General features: G+C 46.2%; 1 long non-coding RNA gene across 1 annotated transcript; it reads left to right on the top strand.

Moving 5' to 3' along the window:
- The first annotated feature begins 2,513 nt into the window (after positions 1-2,513).
- LOC142908491 (uncharacterized) lies at positions 2,514-19,546 on the top strand. The gene is made up of 3 exons (XR_012931809.1): positions 2,514-2,627; positions 14,363-14,748; positions 16,966-19,546. It is a non-coding gene; the product is annotated as an uncharacterized LOC142908491 (long non-coding RNA).
- The last annotated feature ends 1,286 nt before the right edge of the window (positions 19,547-20,832 follow it).

Here is a 20,832-nt window from a genome sequence, read left to right as displayed (position 1 = left end):
TGAGATGCGTGTGTCGGCTGAACAAAGACTGAGGCGCGTGGGGAGCATCAGGAAGCATCCAGCAGCATCCCAATGCCTCGTGTGACGCTGTGCCCAGGCAGCCGTACAACCGCACATTCCTACTCGCGCGACGTGGTTCTGTTGACTCAATCGCGTTATATCCATTTAGCATCTGCGTTATAAAACGTGTTCCCTATTACATCCATCGTTCCATATCCAAATGGCGTTATGAAAACACGCGTTGAGGCAGAACGAACTCTATAAACTATTTTTATTTTACCAGGTGAGACCCACTGAGCTATGTGGCTGTTTTCCAGAAGCGACCTTTCCACAAATGATAGATCAGCTAAATGGCTAATCACGTTAGAAATGTGTAGCACCAGCCACAAATACTCTAGACATGGGATCCCCTTTGACAGGGTCAGTGTCTACTTAGATTCACTCACTCCGCCTATTGTCATGCGGCATCCGCAGCTGCGTCGCGACACTTGGTAGAGTGCTGTCTTTGAGGCAGAGAGCTTTACAACCGTGTGCAGTGGTTAATTTGCTTAACAGCTTTACACCGAACTCCTTGCTTGTGGTAAAACATGTTTGCGACTTTGCTGATCGAGAACTATGCAGATTTAGATTTATAGTAACATGTACTTAGTGTGAGATGAACTTCCAAACAATTTCCTTTGCTCAACATCTTGCAATTAATGTCTTTTTAAATGGTCAGCTTAAGTGATTCCGTGATGGTTATGTAACTTGACCATTAAGATAATCTATGGAGCACAATTATTTCAGTATTATTTGTCATAAGTAAACTTTAAACTGAACCCATATGTGATATTATATTGATTGATTATTTTATTTTTTAATGTAGTCTACATGCTCTTCTGGGGATATTACCCCACATTTACCATTCATTGATGTTCCCTTTGACATTGGTAATTGGCATTGTCACACCATAGTAATTCATGGGCAATTATGTAATTCCCTCTGTGTCTATCTCTCTCTGCATCTGTCTGTGTGGGTGTCTCTCTCTGCCGGTGTGTTTTTCTCTATATGCGTCTCTCGTGTGTCTCTTTGTGTGTGCCTCTCTCTGTGTGTGGATGTCTCTCGGTGTCTGTGTCTCTCTTTCCTTTTCCACGATGTGGTGTTGTATTTACATGCAAATTCTACCTCTAGCCCCGCCCACTTACCCTTGGGCTGAGCTTATCTCAAGCCAATATAACTTTGTGTTTCAGCAGCTTTCTCGCTATATTTTTTCACCTGATGATGGTTGCTTGTGTTGCGATCGAAACGTCGTGATCTATTATTTTTTTCTACCTACGTGACTTTACCTAAAGAACCAAAGAGTATTGTGATTTTGATAGTGATTGTTGTGGTGGAGGTGGTGATATTGATGGTGGTGTTAACGATAGCGGTGATTTTGGTGGTTGTAATGGTGGTATTGATGGTGGTAATGGTGGTTGACTATTACCCCTCTCGTGTCCTTACTTCCACAACCAGGTTTAAGAATCTGCTGGTGTCTGTGCTGGAGGTGGACGTCGGATATCTGTGCGGTCTGGAGCGGTGGACAATAGACTCCTGCAGCTCAACCAGGTGGACGCACTGGACAGGGGGCAAGATGGTTGTGGCCTTAGAGACCCACTTACTCCCACAGAGAGCCATAGACTCACTCACAGAGTACACTCACACAGAGAGCCAAAGTCTCACTGACACAGAGCCATAGGCTCACTCACATGGAGACACATAGACTCACTCACACAGAGAACCATTGATTAACTCATTGGTTTTTTCGGTAAAGTCACGTATGTAGAAATACCATAAAATTATATTAAAATAAATCAATCACGACGTTTCGACCGCAACACAAGCGATCTTCATCAGGTGTAAAAACAAATAGCACATAGGGTGACATCAGCGCAACACATAGAGAGCGTTAAACTGCACGGAGGTAAATACAACAAGAAGATGAGAGACGAGAATTCAAAAAACCTAAGAAAAATTTACGTGATGCAAAACCAGTCGGCCAACGACACAGTTAGACACCTGCCTGGCAGACCACGAATTTCAGAAGAGTGCTAAATTTCGTGTTCATCCTCTGGGTTGAACATACCAGCATAGACAGAGTGAACAAATACGAGGTATAAGATAGCAGAAATACATATACAGGGACACAAGAGGTAAGAAGAGGAAAGACGGACAGAGAAGCAAGAAAAAAGGGGCCGGAGGGATGAACAGACAGAGGCTTAAAATAAGTAGTAGAGGTGGGGGGAGGGGCGGAAGAAAGCAAGGGGCACCCCACCCACCCCACCCACCCCACCCCACCCACCCATCCCCACCCATCCCCACCCATCCCCACCCATCCCCACCCATCCCCACCCATCCCCACCTCACCCACCCACCCCACCCCACCCACCCCACCCCACCCACCCCACCCCACCCCTCCCACCCCTCCCACCGATCCTCCCCCCAACCCTCCCCTCAACGCTCCTTTCACTCCTCCCGTCACCCCTCCACCCCTCTCCTTTCTGCTGCGTCAGGGCCAGAGGCTGAGAGCACGGGAGAGGAGGCTACACGGGGAACTGGGCCGCGTCAGGGGCGAGAGACGCGGGGCGACTCGACACTTCACAGCGTGGGTGAGTGTGGGGAGTTCGTGGTGCATGGGGGACGGTGGGTGGTGTGGTCCAGAATATAAATCACCTGTGTAGGATACACGGGGGATTTTTGATTGGTGCTTAAATGTGTGTGTGTGGAAAACGGTGTAGTGTGTGAGTGTGTGTGCGGTGGGGGGTAGGGAGGTAAATGTGTGTGTAACGCAAATTAGTATCTGGGGCGGTGTGTAAACATCACACATTGGGGAGACAAAGGCGGTCCGGCGTGGTTCTGACCACTTACCATTTCGTGTACTATGCCAGCCTTCATAGGAGCTCAATAACAGCACTTGCCCCACTAGTCTGTGGAGCTCCATGGGGGATGTTTGTGTTGGAGCTCGTGCTGTAGGTGTAGACGACGCACGACCGTGGATCCTCTGTAGGGAGCGCGCGTCTGCTGTGGGTCGCATGGAGCTGCACAAGCGGACACCGCCGCAGCGATTCCCATACCGAGTCACGAGATAGGCGCTGGGAAACACCACCATGGTGTGCTTGCCTTGTATGGTCAGTCGTGTGACTGATTATTATAATATATTAATTCACACCTGTGCACCGTGTCATGGCAGTTTCTCTGTTTTCCTTCATTGCATTTTTATTTCAGAAATATTTCACCTGCAAAATAGATTGAGTTTGAATATCTCATGCGAAAGGGTGCCCAGGGCATGTGGGGTCGTCCAATTGCACAGTGTTTAGCGCACATCACTACACACCCATGGACTAAATCCAGAGGCGAGTGACAAATGAATCAGTTCTGCCCCCCTCGCTTCACCAACCCGCACTAGTCAGCATGGTGAAATATGGTAAAAAATCAACACGACCGACAGGGCATAGGGTGCCCATTATCCAGAAGTGCTTTACTTTATGATCACATCCACATCTAATGTGGATTTGGTTATTTTTCTTTAGTTTTCTTTGTTGCATAAATACAACTTGACAAGATGTGTACTGCTTCATTCTGGTACATTTACTGTTTTTCAGTGCATTTCAGCACTGGGTGTGTTTGTTGGATTTATTGTTTGTCACGTGAGGTTAAACACTAACAAAATATTTTATGAACCAGGCAAAGTTCACTAAGCTATTAGATTTTTCATTGAACTGACAGATGCTGTAACCTGGTCCCTTGGGTACCCAGGCCTTCCTATAGTATAACTCCAGGAATCGGCAGATTTTTATTTTATTGTACCAAGTAAGGTCCACTGAGCTATATAGCTGTTTTTCAAAAGCAACCTGGCCACAAATCGTAGCTCAACGATGTGGCTTATCACGTGGAAATTTGTAGCAGCCAAATACTGTAAACGCATATTTCTAAATGTGGAGGGAAAAAAAACTCGAGGATCCAGAGAAAAACCCACGCCACCACGGGGAGAATATGCAAACTCCAAAGATCCAGGCGTCGGGGTTGGAATCGAACCCACGACCTCCTGCATTCCAGGCGAAGGGGATAACTTGTTGCCACCACTGAGCCCCTTGTTAATCTGATGTGGTATACTGGTACAGCCCCTGGTGGCCTCGGTCACTTTACTGACCTTTGCACCATTGTGTAGTCGGTTCAATTGAGTCGCAGACATACTCTTTGGAGGCAACAAATTTATTTATACCAACACGAAGGGGTAACTTCCCTTTTACCAGATAACAACCTATGGTGGTGGACCACCAGGCTATCTGCGCTAACACTCTGGGATAGCTACAATGAGCAGGACTCCAGCTTGAGTCCTGCCCATGTGTTGGTGACTCTTCACGGACGTTGAATGTAGATCTTTCAGAAGACAACAGCAAAGCTGAACCCCGGTCCCTCTGGGGACCCGGTTTATATGCTCACCAGTCGTGGCCGGCTCTGCTCTTGGCCACGACTACCTTCTCGATTCCTATTGCAAGATCTCGCCCTGATACGTGACTACCCACTAGCCCCAACTTGGGGCCCCTGTGTAGACTTTACCCGTCATGTACCTTCCAGGGTCAACCAGAGTGCAATGGCCCACATTAACCTCATTCATGGTTGACACTTTCACACCCCTCCTATAGAGAACAGCACTGCACGCCACACGTGGTGCCACTCAGCGCCATGACTCAGCGCTCACCAAGCCCCACTAGGGCTGGTACTACACCCACATATATGGGGTGTCGGTGATGTAATTACATCGCACGCCGTGCCTCTCAGGCCGGCACTACACAGTGGCATTCCCGATGTCACTACATTACCCCCCCCCCCCATTCGTAGCATTCAGCCGTCCTGGCTGTCAACTCCCCCTTAAAACTAACCAAGTGAATAAGTTCTAGATTTGAAGCTTTCGTGACTGCAAGGATCCATACTCTTTGGTTCTATTCGGTAAAGTCACGTAGGTAAAAAATAAAACAACAAAAATCATGACGTTTCTTCCACAACACAAGTGGCCTTCATCAGGTGAAGGGGACCGTACTGTCATGAGGACAGCGTTGGAGTGAAGACAGTCCATCCCAGGTCGCGTCCTTTTAAGCTGTGTGGGAGGAAACAAAATGCTTTGACAAAGGAATTAGCATAAAATGACCGTAACGCACAAGAGGACCGGCACGGAGGGGGGGAGGGGGTGTGAATTGGAACGTAGAGGACCGGCACGGGGCGGGGGGGGAGTTTACAAATGTAGGTGTGAAGTGAAATAAGCTTCTATGAAAGTTTGGTATATCACTATTTGGATAAATACCATTGAAAATTAGTTTAATGTTTGGTATGATTTAGAACATCTTTCCAATGGTTGCTTAAGTGAATAAGGTGATAAAAAGCGAGTAAAAGTGACTAAACGCTATGTGTGCCTCAATAATTAACAATAACAAATAGCATATAAATACCCAAGCCCACCTATACAATATATACACTAGCTACAAATGTACAGAACAACACGAGAAAGTATAAAACGCGAATGCACGGAATCCCCTCCATCACCAACAACTCCCATCCTCACTGTGTAACAATACCCATAAGCACAACAAAGGCTAGGTTCAGCCAATAACCGATATGGCCTACTGAGTGTGACAAGCAACTGATGGTGTGGGAGTGTGTGTGCATGGGTGTCACAAAATCCGAAGAGTTTTTGAGCGAGTCCTCGTGGCTGGGTCTCCAGTGGAGGTGGGCTCACTCTCTCTGGAGGTCCCAGGGGGAATATGCAACTGTCCAGTCGAAGAGCAGTAGGCCGGGTCGACGGGTTTTCCTCTCCCGAATCAAGTGAAGACAGCGCAGGCGGCGGCTTGGGGGACATCAGGCGCGCGGCACCTGAGGGAGGAAGCACACGACTCCGCTGAGGACCAACCTCAACGTGCACACATGCCAGCTCGCCGGACACATCTGTCCCTCGGCGCCCACAGTGTGGAGATGGAACAAACTCACAGGGAGCAATAAAGGGCTTAGGGCAAGAGGAGTGTACAAACCAACTCCGCCGCCCCAAGCGGATCTGGACACACTGCAGTCGAATGACCCGAATCACATCAACCAGCCCTCTCCAGGGTTTGAGCAAATTGGGCGATGTACCCAACGGTACCTGTGGACAGTGCAACCAAGCTCTGTCCCCAGAGCTTGGTTGCACTGAAGTACGGAAGCCCCTCAGCCATTCATTGGCCAATCGGCACAAATCAGAATTTACCCTGGAAGTCTCCCGCACTTCGCAGCACACGGAGTCAGAGATTTAAGATTTTGCCTTGTTGGGTGCGGCTTGTAACTGAACATGAATCAGGGGGTCGTGTTCTCGCTGACCTGATGACTCAACATGGAGGTCAGAGTCCTGTGCAGCCACCTCAACCATACCATCCGTCTGCGGATTGTGCGGTGACATGCGTACTTTCTTGGTTCACAACTAACGCACACCTCTTGCAATAATTTTGAAGAAAATGTTTTGCCCTGATTGTTCAGAAGACGTTCGGGAGCACTCTTGTCCATAATGTAGTGGGTAATAAACTGGAGGAATCTTACTCTGAGGCAACACATTTATTATAACATTAACAGGTTATTACACAATGGGGTAATGGCCCCTTTCACCCGATACTCTATGGAGGTAGTCCCTCCAGACTAGCTTGCCTCTCACTGGCTATCACGGCATCTATACTGCTGGGGCTTGAGTCTTCCCTTGAGTCTTCACGGGTTATCAGCTGGAGCTTTCACTGGTATAAGCTCGAGCCGACCCTAGCCAGGGGTTCTGCTCTGCCCATTGGGCTCTTCTCTTCAGGGCTCCAGGATGCTCTTCAGTCTTCGGCCGGACAACAACTGCTGGGACCGCTCAGGGACCTGACTTATATATAGGCTCCTGGCTCACTCCGTCCCTGGCCACGCCTTCCTTCTAGGACCGTCTCCGAGGGTCTGGAGAATGACATCATCTCCCCAGCCCCCTTCCCGGGATCTGGGGTCCCGACCGTTGGTCACGATGCTCCCCCAGGGATTGCCTTGGCCAACGGCCCGTCATCATTAATCCAGCAGGTTCAGCCTCCCCTCTGCTCCCTACTGACACAAGCTAGTACTGACGGCTATGATTAGTGGCGATCATGTTCAACCATGCCACTACAATTACGTAGCCATTGAGGAATGCCTCAGTGATCTTTGCCGCCAACTGTTTGGGAAGCGGCCAGGCCACAGGCCATCATGAGAAATACTCGACTCCCACCAGAAAATATTTATTCCCACAAGCGGCTTCTACCGCGTGCACTGCACACACCCCTTCAACAAATTGGCAGCATCCTCAGCCATGCCAGGCCAGAAGAAATCCGACTTACGTGTGGCCAATGCTAGTTTATGCACACCCAAGTGCAACAGACGCTCGTGCACCACCCAAATGACCTTACTCCGCAGGGCGGTGGGCACAATAATGTTGGAACATCGCATCTCTCCGCCCCAATGCATGAGCAATCCGCCTCTGAGAATGAAAGAGGCGACACCCCATCGATCCTCGCCCCCATCAGTCTCTTTGACACGGCATCGCAATTTAAGCAGGGAAGCGTCCTCAACCTGGAGGCACCCCCATTCGTCGTGGTCCAATCCAATGACAGCATCACGCGCCACTGGATCCCCAGCCCCCTCAGATGTTACAACCTCGGCCGATGCCGTAAGGGTAGGGGGCGAGTTTTCGTTGCGCGGCTTACAGCGACCGGAGCCCGAAAAACTTGCGCAACTCTCGTTCGTGGGTAATCGCGACAGGGCGTCCGCGTTCGTGTGATGGGAGCCTTTGCGATAGGTAACCTGAAAAGAGTAGTCCTGGAGGACCTCCAACCAGCATGAAAGTTCGCCAGATGGCTGGTCAACCTGCAGCGCGTACTGCAGCGCCGCGTGGTCCGAGCGCATCTCAAAGTCTCTCCCATACAAATATGGAAGATACTGTTGCAAGAAAAACACGATAGCTAACAGTTATCAGCGTGTGACACAGTACCGCTGTTCAGCCGGAGACAGCACTCTGCTTCCTTATGCGATAACACTCTCGACGCCATTGACAACTTGAAACAGAACAGCTCCAATGCCAGTGTTACTAGCATCTGTATCAAGGACAAACGGCAAGGAAAAGTCGGGGTAGTGGCAGGGAGGGGCGTTCACCAAGCCATCTTGGAGTGCAACAAATGCGGCCTCCTCATGGGTGGTGCCGATGTCACAAGTCGAGGAGACTGAAGTGCTGTGACAAAAGGGCCATTGCCTGAATCGTCTCTTACTATAAACATTTCATTTCAAAGCGGTGTTATCGAAGAAGTTTTTTTGGAAGATAAATAACATCGCTATGGGGGGAGGGGGACATAGCGGGATTGAGGGGGAGCGATTAGGGGGGTTATAGAGGTGGGTGTTGAGTAAAATAGTATCAGTGTCTTGTGCTCGAGCCTAGGGGCTATGCCAAGGGGCTAGGACATTCGAATGAACGTCTCATCTTGCCACATGCTTTTTTTACTATCTCCATCAGTAACAAAATCAATCTACAAAGCAACGCTGCTTCTAAAATCGGTATAGTACTCTGAAGCATGTAAAAATGGTAATGTACTGTCAATAGTATTTTAACAGGAGCATTGTCTCTTTAAAGGTCACGGTTTTTGTTGTTGACATGAACTCTATTGGCTTCCACCTCCCTGTTCACAGAGATCGTCAATAGAGGCTGAAGTCTGTTACTCGCGCACAGTCAGTCGAGGGAGTGATAGCCCCCACTGTGCCCTTCAGCCCGTGGCGTTGCCTATGGGACTCATTGTCCCGTAACATCCCGAGTTCACAATGTCGATTAAAGCGACACCTTTGTTTAATAACGATCCATGAAATGAGTGGGACTTTATATAGTGTGACAGTCTTGTCTTTGGGAATACTGTACTCATGTTTGTTTCTGTTGCCTGGTTTTTAATTGGTAAAGCTGTGATCGTGTTTGATCCCTCCACTGGTATCCGATTAATTTCTGCATCAAGCACAATATCCCCTTTGCTGTCTTCAAGTTCCACCATGGACACGCTCCTGTTTGCCTCTCCCATCATCTCATTCCCCTCCCAATGTTCTCCTATATCGTCCCTACCATCTCGCTTTACTCCCCTTCACTCATTCTCCGCCCAGCAACCAAGGCTTCCAGTGGGAACTTCTAATCAACCTTTACTCATTCGGAGGTCACTCATTCCCTTTTCTTTTGATGCAATTATTTGGGCCTGTCACTTACCATCCACAGATTTCTCCTGTGATCATCACTGTATGTTCTCTCTTTAGAAATGTAGGCTGAATGTACACCACCTTGTTCCCAATGATGATTGTATCTCACTGATGTGCACATCACCTTGACAGAGGCTCTTTTTAAAGGCACTCTAATTGATTATTTCTCATTTCACAGCCTCCACTACACTACTCAGCAGATTATGCCCCACTTTGTTCGTCAAGACTTGCTTGAGGCAAATATAAGCATGGTCCAACAACCTCTATGACTGACACGGCACGAGTAAGACTGCCTGCAGTCCAACCAAAAAGGCTGCATCATTGAAAGCTGGTTTCAAGCCTGCCCTCCACGTGTGTTAAAAGATCTTACTCACCCATGTGATGATAGTTGAGCCTCTGGGTGTCAGCATTTCTGCTCTGATATTGCAAGTGTTGGATACTAGTGATTTCTTTCATTTTTCTTAGGGTACCTCTCACTTTATACTCAAATGGCTCAATGCAGAAAGTGTAGGGTCTTTGGTTGCTGTGGCTTGCATGAGCTCTTCAAAGGGATATGACGAAGAGCGATTCTGCATTTGGGAGCATAATTACTTCTAGCATGCTAGTTTCTGCCTTCAACTGCTGAGGAGCTTGCCACTGGCATTTGTAATTGCGCAGGAAATATTGAAGTAGGCTCCCCTGAGCTGACTGAAGTTTGCAAAGTCATCCTTTATTTGACTGAGAGTTATTATTCAACTGCTGCAGCTTTTCCATCAGGCCCCCTCTGTTCATGCCAGATCTGAGTTTTGCATTGCCTTCTTAGGCCCTTGTAGCAGTTTTTACGTTCTTTTTTCAATTAAACACCACGTTTAATCACTAATCCATTCATTTCCAATATTGCAACAGGTTGTTGGGCAGGTCTTGGCGGCGTTGTTTACATAATCTTGAAATTGTCCCAAACTGTTGGTTCCTCATTAGACAGGAGTGTGCATTACCACTGCCCACCTCCACATTACAACCATCCCCACCATAAGAATTATATCCAGTATGAGCTGGAGAAACTTTTGTTGAACTTCGAGAGTACTACTAAGAAATGGGGTTTACGTTCATCCCCACATAAAACAAAGCACCTGCCTGGGTATTCTGTGTCATTGTATTCTCCCATCCCTCCACTCCCCATGACCAGTGGGGCAGTTTTTGACAGAGCAGAACAATTTTCCATACCTGGAAAGGGTGCATGTGACTAGCTCGAGTTTGGCAGCAGAGGTCATGCTCCGAATCGGTTGAACATAATTATCTCAGCTGCGTAACACACTGTGAATGCTGCATTGCCTGTCGCTCCATGTAAAGCTCTGGGTCTTCTCAGCCAGATATTCCCTCCCTTCTCTACATTTGAGAAATTTGGATCCCTTTTAAAGGAACATCCACACTGGTTTTGCATATCCAAGTTGTCTACGATCCACCGTGGGCTTAACAAACTAGATTATGTGAGCAGCTTAGATCCTTGAATGATCTGGACAAATGCCCATCAGTGAGATACTAAGGCAGGTGAGGCAGCATTGGCTGAGTCATGTAGCCCAAATGCCCAGTCACTGTGTACCCAAACAGCTTCTGTTTGTCCAGATATAAGGGGCTTATCGCTATAGGCAAGAGTTTGACTGCTGTGTAACAGAAGGATGGTGGAGCTGTTTGGGCTTGCCAACAGCTCGACCAGTGGTTTCAAGATCAGCGTCTCTGGAGGAGTTTTGTGAAGGATGTCCGCCTCCAGCAATAACGGAGGGCGGAGGAGTGATGCTCACAACAACGAGCGGAGTGCAGAATGAGTAAAATGCAGCAAGGTGGAACAGTAGGGAGCACAGGTGGTAGATCTGCCAGTCATCCCTGTCACTCAACCCATGACACCTTTATCTATCCTGTAACCTCCTGCCCATGAGCCTTCGACAGTCCACATGACCTCAATGTGCACTTAGCCTGGCACAAACACTTTGTTGACGTCACCAATTTTGAGTGGCGAATGGCTTTTATTGTTATTGTGTTTATGTACCCACCCCTTCATGTGCCGTACTGGCCTTCTTAGGTGCTCGCTAGCAGAACTAATCCCAATAATGTAAAAAACGATATGGGAGATTTTTCTCATTTGTATCTTGTATGTTTGTGTACATCGCCTATGTGTGTTTGTGGCGAGCCATGCTGCACAACAAACTCAGCCACAGTTATCAATAGCACGTGATATCTACACTGGTTTTGGGTCCTCTAGGTTGTGTCTGCATTAAATGAGTGCCTGGTACAATGGGTAATCAGTATAACCTATGAGACAAACGTGGCCAGGTGTGGTGCTGGCCATTTCTACCCCACTTTGCGTGCGGGTCTTCAAAGGGGCTCACTAACAGCACTTGACCCACCAGTCTGTGGAGCTACATGGGGGATGTTTGTGTTGAAGCTCGTGCTGTCGGCGTAGAAGACGCTCGACAGTTTATCCTCTGTAGGGAGCACGCGTCTGCTGTGTGTAGCGTGGAGCTGTACGATAGTGAAACCAATAGAGTTGTTGCGCCTTGGGCGTAAACATCAATGTATGTCCATTTGCCAGGTGTTATTTTTTTCATTTCCTGTGGAGATGTGTGCTTTATGAGAGAAAAAGCGACTAAGCCCACGCCCTCACCCCCTTCTCCCTATTACATTATCTCCTCGTACTCTTTGACTACTCATAAAATCATACGTATATAGTGACACCCCAGGGATAAATTAATATTGCTTGTTATAGCACATTCTTGTAAAAAGAACGCTGGTTAAGTCAGACCGGCCTGTATATGTACAGTATAGATATTTAGTTTGCAGCAATGCAATACACACAGCTCAATACACAAAGAGTTAAATGTATAAATATCTCATACTAAAGAATGGATTACTTGGGTTTACAAACATGATGTACAAAACTCGTTATAGTCTCATGCTCTGCATGCTGTTGTAAATGCACGTGGTGCATACTCACTGACCAGATGCTTCGTTATTATTGATACTAATAAAAAATGTTAAATTAAGACTTTTTTTCATTAATTTCTCACGTTAAACAAATATAGGGAGGCGTTCATTCAGCGGTAGAGAGACAATGGCTGCTGATGATGATGTAATGTGCCGCTCATTTTGAAGGATTCCTAAGAGACAATGTAGGTGGAGATTCAAAGACGTAGGAAGGTGGCTGCACAGACGCATGGACCACTGCTGTCCTGTATAAGTGATTTATTTAACATAATGAACATTACAGTAACATTGACGCTGCCTCATGTGTGTACTTTAAGTTTTGGCTTTCCCACACAAACACTACCTCCACAAAAGGTCATGTTTACTCATTTCCGTGAAGCGTATTCAAGTTTTCAAGTTTCATTTATTAGGTATAGCCCTGTGAGCCATGCGGCTCTTAAGTCGGGTGCAACCGCAACAAACAAAATATGAATCTACATTGCAGAAAACTATTACACCACAACCAGACCAAAATAAAGCTAAAAAAACAATGTAACAACAGTAATCATAAGAACTGTGATTTTAAATTTAACAACGATATACATAACACGTACGACAAAACCTGCAGCCATAGCTGGCAGCACGACACTCCCAGTGTATGATGTGTGAGTGAGTCAGCAGCAGCGTGAGTGAGTGTATGATGTGCGAGTCAGCATATGATGATTGAGTCAGTATTAGGTTGAGTGAGTGTATGATGTGCGAGTCAGCGTATGATGAGTGAGTTAGTATTAGGTTGAGTGAGTGTATGACGTGTTAGTCAGCGCATGATGAGTGAGTCAGTGTATGATGTGTGAGTGAGTCAGCGGCAGAGTGAGTGTATGATGTGCGAGTGAGCCAGCACACGATGAGTGAACCTGTGTATGATGAGTGAATGGGTCAGTGGTTGTGCGAGTGTATGATGTGTGAGTGAGTCAGCGCATGATGAGCGAGTCAGCGCCTGATGAGCGAGTCAGCGCATGATGAGCGAGTCAGTGCATGATGTGTGAGTGAGTCAGTGCATAATGTATGAGAAAGTCAGTGTCGGCTCCCTCTGCTCGCGCCATCGCCCCCCCCCGCCCCCCGGCTCCATCGCCCCCCCCCTCGGCTCCGTCGCCCCCCCCCCCCGGCTCCGTCGCCCCCCCAGCTCCGTCGGCCCCCCCTGGCTCCGTCCGGCCCCCCGCCCCCCCGGCTCCGTCGCCCCCTCCTCCTAGCTCCGTCGGCCCCCCCCTGGCTCCGTCGCCCCCCCCCTCCCAGCTCCGTCGAACCCCCCCTGGCTCCATCGCCCCCCCCTGGCTCCATCGCCCCCCCCTGGCTCCATTGCCCCCCCCCGGCTCCGTCGCCCACGCCCCCCCCCCTGGCTCCGTCGCCCCCCCCGGCTTCGTTGCCCCCCCCAGCTCCGTCGCCCCCCCCCCGGCTCCGTCGCCCCCCGCCCCCGGCTCCGTCGTCCCCCCCCCCCCCCCGGCCCCGTCGGCTCCCTCCGTCAGCTCCCCCGGCCCCCTCACAAACGGCCCCGCCAGCCGTTGCTGGGAACGCGGTATGTGACGTCATACCACTTCTAGACAACCTCAGAGCACCCTCTACCCATACATTGAGAGCATGGGAGTGCCCACTACATAGGGACTACCCAAGATCAAACCTGGCTCCCACCCTCTAATCGTCACTCAACTAGAGGTGACGCTATCTCCATCATTGCACATTACAGCGCAATTCGCCGTCTGCGTGGCATCACGATGGTCGAGGCAGTGAGCACGTGGTGTCACACAGCTGCTTAATCTGCTAAACCTGTGTGGTGTTTTGAATTAGGTTTACATTTTACTTTTTTTATCGTAGTGTTGTGTTCATGTGAATGTTCAAATGCTTGTACTGAAGAGTGTTTTGAGATGCCTAAAGTGTTTCGATGCAATTTTACGTATTTCTATATATTCCAATAACAATTTTAAGCTTTTATTACAATTTAAATAACCCAATGTATTCACGATCAAATAGCTAGAGTCACAATTGTACCTAACCGAGACCTCTTAGAATTTAGTAGCAACATTTTATTTTTATAATTATTATTTCTTTTACCTGGCTAAAATTACATGACTATGCTTACAGGTGACACGTGGTTTGTTTTCATTTTCCTCAGGTGACTCGATGCATTGGTCGTGATGGCATCAAATGATCCTGCATATGAGATTATTAGAACCAACAAAGTGAAACTGCAGGAATACCTCCAGGCGAAGTCTTCAGAAGTGCTTGACCATTCCTGTCAAACAGAGATAGTCCTGTACGGCGAATACGCGTCCCTCAAAAACGAGAATGACCCCATTGTGCGAACACGGCACCTGGTTGACCTGGTGCTCGGCAAGGGAGAAGAAGTGTGCATGAGATTCATTGAAGCCGTGCTGGTGCCGCTGAGATCCGAGATCCCTCTCATGGATCAGTGGATATCACAGCATGAGCAGCAGCTCAACGTGATGGGTGTCGATCTGAGCTGAACTGCGGGTAAAGCCATCCCTGGAGCAGCTTCTCGTGAGTGATGCTAAACTTCACATATTCATTTGCATGTCTCTGGCAAATTTAAGTGAAATAATTGCTTTGAACTGATATGAATTGTCATTTAATATTAGCAAACTGCACCACCCTTGCATGACAACATTCCTCTCAGAAGGAGGACATTAATATTCCATTCCATAGCAGGGTATGTACAAGGAATCAGCAACTTGGAGGAAAGGATGGATGGATAATGGAAATGTGTGTCAGTATCAAAACATTACATCCTCACTGGACCCCAACATTCCTGAATTTCTGTCCTATCCTACACCTCATTTTCCTTGCAAAAGACTTAAACATGGTGATTTTCTCTCACCTCTTCAGACACAGACATTTTATTTCAGCTGGAAAAATGTAATGAGCTATGAAGCTCTTTCAAGTGTCAAGCCCAAGATGTTTGGCCATGGCAGCAAACCCATCTGCTGCCATGGTCTCCATGACTTGGTACAATCTGGATTCCACCAAGGCCATGTCGTTGAAACTGCAGGGTGAATGACCACCTCTCTTAAATTATGGAAGCTGCTTCTACTCCATCCTCTTGAATCGGCATTGGTACGCAGGCATCTCTCACACACTTCCCCACTGCTTCTGCTTCACCCTCTAAAAGTGAGCCCTATTTTTTCCAAGCAATGACTGCCTTCCGTTCAGAAGCCCCCATTCTATGGTGTTCCACATGGCTCCGTCCTTGGCTATCTGCTCTTCTCAGTACAATGTCTCCTCCTTTGTGGACATTTTTTACTCCTATTTTTTTTTATATTGACTAGCTATCACTGCTATTTCTAAGGACACCCAGCCTTTTATTGCCATTGACTCATGAAACGGAACCTACTCTATCCTCTTAACTCTTTAAAAATGTTGACACTCCTACTGATACTCCTGCTGTTATGGAGTGACTCATGCAGCCAGCTATGGCTGCAAAGTTTGGTAGTACATGCTATTTATATCGTTTATTGTAAAATTTCAATCAGTTCTTATGATCACTGTTCCATTGCTTTTATAGCTTTCTTTTGGTGATTTCGAAAACGTTTTGGTTTAGCCATATTTGTTTGTTGTAGTACAGAGTTAGACTGATAACTTTACTCTAAATTGTCTTATGGTTGTTATTGTTTGACTTGCATCCCACTGGGATTTTTGCACACAGCATTGATATACAGTGCTTTTTCTGGAAGACTTTGCTGTTTTTTCCTGGATTTTTCTGTTTGCGCGTAGTCACTTTAAGATGTTTCTTTTTCCTGTTTTTATTTGTTGCGGTTGCACCCGATTCAAGAGCCGAATGGCTCACAGGGCTATACAAAATAAATGAAACTGAAACTGGATTGGTTATAATTCACTCCAGATTAAACGTCAAATTTGTATCCCTCTCATTTAGAAAAAAAGTCGACGTGATTAAATGACTCTGAATATATGATTCCCGAGAGATTAAAATAACATCAGATACAGAGGTATCACGGTTCTTATGGTCAACATTGCCCAAGTGGTGCGCCTCTGGGTTCAGTGTTTACTTGGAAAGCAGATGGAAGTTGTTGAGCAAATTTGCTATTGGAAATCGACACTCCCCAATGTAGTGGATGCCACAGTGCTTGCTGATGATGCAGTAACCAGATTATTTGAAGTTTAAGTGAACCTACGATGCAACACGTGGGATGCTACGAATTCTGTAATTCATGTGGCTGTTGTGGAGGTGAAAGCACTTCATCTTCTCTGCTGCTAGGACCGTGCCTGGTGTACTGCACTCAACCACAGTGTAGCCCCCTTGCTAGGTGATGTAGGCCAGCTTGAAATGGAAAAGGAAACACAACCCCAATACCAGTGAAATATAAAAAGTAAAATTCAACATCCTAAACAACAAAAAATAATAATTGTAGGACAAGGCAGCAGTGCATTTTAGACACAAATTGATAGCATTAGGTTGGGATTATGCTGATGTACATCGTAATTTCAAATGTGGTGGTACTATCTTGTTTCACATGCAAAACAAACAAGACAAGTGGTGGTAAATTTTTGTTGAGATATGTAGAATACACATCGGGAAAATGTCCACACAATAATTTGTGATGTACATGATGGCAATACATTTTCCATGATGAAATATGCTTTTTTTTACATAGTTTATTTTAAACATATTTGTCTGTTATAGGAATGTTTTTTTAGTGTAAATGAAACTAATTTGTTTTTTAAATGATTTGTTTAATTTAGATAACCCTGGTGATGATTACAGAGAATTCTTGCTGAAGCTGACATCATTAACACGAGACTACAACGCACGACCTGGAGAACCTGCAGTATTTTTGCTGGAGAGAATGGTGAAGCCAATTCTGGTTCCCTACTACCGCCATCAAGAAACCAAGCAGCACGAGTTACTAGCGAGAGGCAAACAGCACAAGGAGCTGATGAAGAGAGCACAGAGAGAAGGGATGACTTACAATAATATCTTTGATCTCATTGGAAAAGAAACACACCCCCGACTGGTTATTGTAGTTGGAACTCCAGGCAGCGGTAAAACCATGTTGAGCAAATTCATTGTGCACAGCCTGCTGTCAGGTGAGAGAGTGTTTGCACGACGCTTTGAGCACATCGTGCTCATAACGTTCAGGGAGATAAATGATGTTGGAGAGGTGTCACTCGCAGAGCTGTTTTCTGTGCTGCACTCATGTTTGGGAAAAAAAGCGGATGAGGTTTACGCAAACCAAGAGAGAACCTTTTTTGTTATGGATGGGTTGGATGAGTTTGGAAAGTGCCTTCACTATGCCAATGCTTGCACTGATCCACGTAAGACGGCAACAGTAGAAGGCATCATTGCTGCACTAGTGAATGGAAACCTCTTGCCCAAGGCCTCGGTCTTGATAACGACCAGACCTATTGCCATGGCGCAGCTGAGTGGAGTGAATGTTGATCGAGCTGTTGAAATTGCTGGGTTTTCCCATGAGGATAAAATATAATTTTTACGCAATTTTTACAAAGATAGGAATCTAGCAGAAAGAGTACTCAAGCTCCTGCAGGAAAATGAAACAGTGAATACATTGTCCCAGAACCCTTCATTCTGTCATATAGCAGCCATTACACTGAAGGAACATTTACAAAAGTCTGATCATTCTGAGATTATCCTCAAATCAATGACCGACCTCTTCACACAATACGTGTTTGGGCTCGTAGAACACCATGGACGTGGCAGCCACGGAGCCAAGGAAATTTTATTGTCTCTTGCAAATATGGCTCTGAAAGGGGTTCAGCAAAACATCCAGGTGTTCAGCCAAAAAGATCTAGAAGAGTGTGTTGTTAGTTCTTCTGAACTAGGAAGTACATTCATCAACAAAGTGTTCACATGTGAGGGCATTAAACAAGGGAGTTGTTTTGATTTAAAGCTTTCGTGACTGCAGTAATTCATATTCTTAGTTCTTTCGGTAAAGTCACGTTTTATTATTTTGTTGTTTCCCTTCAACGTGACTTTACCGAAAGAACTAAGAATAAGGGAGTTGTTATTCGTTTTCACACTTAACAATCCAGGAATTCTTTGCAGCAATAGCCATGCATTTGACACATTCAACACGGCCAGTGAGTGACATAATCAAAGCTATTGAGGACAGCAAAGATGGGAGGTTTGATGTGTTTCAGAGGTTTTTTTGTGGACTAGCATCAAGCACTCCATGGATGTTCTTTGAGGGTATCTTGGATCCTCCATCTGCAGATTCTCAAAAGGAAATAATCGAGTGGCTCAATCACAACATGGAAAATCAGAAGGTTGACAAACACAGGCTCATCAGTCTCCTCCACTGTGTGCACGAGCCGCACGACCGCAAGTCCATGAGTGATGCCACTCGGTCCATGACTGAGATAGACCTGTCATTCACAAGGCTGTCCCTGCCAGACTGCGCTGCCATCACCTCGATCCTGCTGCATCGAGAGGAACCTGTGGAGACACTCAACCTGTTTGACTGCGGCATTGGCACCGAGGAAATGAAGAGGCTTCAGCCTGGACTGCACAGATGTAAAGAGCTAGTGTGAGACTTGCACACCTCGCATTCACTACTTCACAAATTGTGTGTGCATATGTTCGTGTGTGTAATGTTTGTAGACCCCTTCATTTCATGTCCTCGCCTTCCATACTCGAGGTAACTTATTTCACGTATGTGTATAAATATATTTAGGCTCGCTGGTCTCGTCATGAAATTGCAATGAAAAAGCACCAGAGGAGGCAGCTATAACTGAGGGGGACGTGTCTAACACGCACCCCTCAGTGAGGCCACGCCCCCCTCCGTGAGGCCACGCCCTCTATGTGAATCTGGCTCTGACACTAGCCAGTGCCTCCCCAGCCATTGACCTCACCGCACATCACTGGTGCGTACATAGAGGTGTGTATCACACAACATGCACATATCCTAGCCACTTTACGTTTGACTTCGATAGTCACCCTATGTCTGTTTAAAATGTATGTATTTTAACTTTCAATTGGTGTGTCTGCTGCAGACATCGTGCTGCTCGCAGCAGACATCGCGGCTATCGCGATTGTCACGTGAAGACGGGCGCTTGTGTTGCAACCGTAATGTGATTTATTTTGTTTAATTAATGATTGTTTCATATTCTTGGTTCTTTCGGTAAAGTCACGTAGAAGGGAAATAATAAAATAATAAAAATTTAACTTAAATTCTCACGACATTTCGTCGTGAGAATTTTCCCGAAATAACCAAGAATACGAATCCCTGCAGTCACGAAAGCTTTAAATCGAAATTTAATGATTGTGGAATGTTCATTTCTTGCATTAAAGTTGTTTTTGCTCTGATTTCTCTTTGCTTCATTGCTCTAATTTATTAGTTTTATTTTTTGGTGTCAGGTCACACTTGCAAATTAGGCTATCCAGGTAAAAAAAACAGGTTAAAAAATACACCTGATATTTCAAATTTCTATGTCAACATATATCTATATACCGAATAACAGCACTTCAACAGCCTCGGAATGCTTAACAATGTATCAATAAATTTCGATTTAAAGCTTTTGTGACTGCAGGGATTCATCTTCTTGGTTCTTTTGGTAAAGTCACGTAGAATGGAAAAAAATAATAAAAATAAAACATAATAAAATAAAATTCTCACGACGTTTCGGCCACAACACAAGTAGCCTACTTCAGGTGAAGAAACATAACTGTCAGGACGACAGCGCTTCAATGAACACTGCTAAGCTTGGCGGCGTCTTTTAAGCTGGGTGGGAGGAGCAGAGCGCCTTGACAAAGGAGTTTACATATCAACAGAAGAATTTATCATTGATCTAGCTGTGTTAATGTGTTGGATTAGCAGAGTGTTAAAGTCAGAAATTAGCATGTAACTGGGAGATTAGCATGTAACTGGTCACGGAAGTAGCTATGTTAAAGTCAGAGTTTACATATCAACAGAGGCATTTAGTATATTGACGCTAAAGAACTGCAACTACCCAACTGTCATACAATAAGCCGATGTGAAAGAACTAAGAATAAACTACATCAATATAATACATGTACTCAATATATTCTTCAATAAGTTGAGCTATTAACGTAAAGTAACTGGGTATGCACTACACTGTATAATGAATACCAAATAGTAAACTGATAAAAAACTAAAATATAAACTACATCAATATTCTAGATTTGAAGCTTTCGTGACTGCAAGGATCCATACTCTGGTTCTATTCGGTAAAGTCACGTAGGTAAAAATAAAATAACAAAAATCACGACGTTTCGGCCACAACACAAGTGGCTTTCATCAGGTGAAGGGACCGTACTGTCCAGAGGACAGCGTTGGAGTGAATACAGCCAAGCCCAGGTCGCATCCTTTAAGCTGTGAGCTGCACCTGTGGTGACTGCTATATCGGGGAGACGAAACGACATGTCTCTGACCGAATTCGCGAGCACAAATCAGATTTGAAACACGGCAGAACAAATTCTTCTGCCGTAGCTGATCACTTACAACGCTGTGGGTGATCACGATATTGTTTTCTCCGATACCAAGGTTCTCTGCAAACCCACGGGTTTTAATCAGAGATTTGTCCACGAGGCAATTCAGATTTACAAACACAGACACAATTTCAACCGAGAGG

The sequence above is a fragment of the Petromyzon marinus genome (genome assembly GCF_048934315.1).
Source record: "Petromyzon marinus isolate PM22_M1 ecotype Great Lakes invasive population chromosome 84 unlocalized genomic scaffold, UKy_Petmar_22M1.pri1.0 chr84_unloc.4, whole genome shotgun sequence".
Lineage (NCBI taxonomy): Eukaryota > Metazoa > Chordata > Hyperoartia > Petromyzontiformes > Petromyzontidae > Petromyzon > Petromyzon marinus.
Note: the sequence above shows the minus strand (reverse complement) of the source record. Positions and strands in the feature narration are given on the sequence as shown.